General features: G+C 46.9%; 1 protein-coding gene across 1 annotated transcript in view; it reads left to right on the top strand.

Annotated features, from left to right (window-relative positions):
• The window catches only part of Gtf2i (general transcription factor IIi), a 61,336-nt gene that overhangs the window by 22,156 nt on the left and 38,449 nt on the right, over window positions 1-731 (top strand). The window lies entirely within an intron of this gene.

Genomic DNA, 731 nt, shown 5'->3' with positions numbered 1-731 from the left:
GTGTTTTGATGTTAATTGTTTTATGTTAAGTAGCCATTGAAAGTAGTGCTTTGTTTCTTTAAATTGATTAATTACCAAAAAGCTAGTTTAGCTCAGTGGGTGGTGCTCACCAAGTGCAGGGAGCCCTGGTTCTCATCCCCAGCACCAGGCAGACTGGCTGAGGTGGAGCACACCTGCCTTGAGCCCTCAGCACTCTGAAGGTGGAGGCAGCAAGACCAGAAGCTGTGGGCCAGCCAGCACTCCGTCCAGCTCTGTCTCACATGAGTGCTGCACTTGTACTGTGAAATGTATTGCCTAGAGCTGTGACTTTGGGGTGTCTGGTACCCATGCTGCATGCTCCCCAGTGAACTGACTTTCATTCTGCCATCTTCATCCGTGTGTATATCTCACTTGGACCATGACCTGTGGCTCTGTTTTGTCTCTTTTCTCTTTGTGTACCCGAATCCCCTTTGTCTCTCCCAAGTAATACCCCTTCTGTTTTCACATGTTTTCAAAATACTTTTACTAATGGAAACACTTGTTAGTGTAATGAAAAGTATTCTGGACCAGGAGTACATCGATCCTGCCTGGTGGTTTGTCGTATGCTTCTGTGGTGGTTGATGCCACTTACTGATCATGTGTGTCATTCAGAAAGCCTGAGGGAGGTCGAAGCTTTGCATCTTTCTTAAGTAATGCCCACAAAGGAAGAAGCAAGCACTAGGCATGCACATGCAGCCAGCATTGTGCTCCCT

The sequence above is a fragment of the Mastomys coucha genome, unplaced genomic scaffold, assembly GCF_008632895.1.
Source record: "Mastomys coucha isolate ucsf_1 unplaced genomic scaffold, UCSF_Mcou_1 pScaffold22, whole genome shotgun sequence".
NCBI classification, from domain to species: Eukaryota; Metazoa; Chordata; class Mammalia; order Rodentia; family Muridae; genus Mastomys; species Mastomys coucha.
The sequence above is the reverse complement of the archived record's forward strand: the minus strand, read 5'-3'. Positions and strand labels throughout refer to the sequence as shown.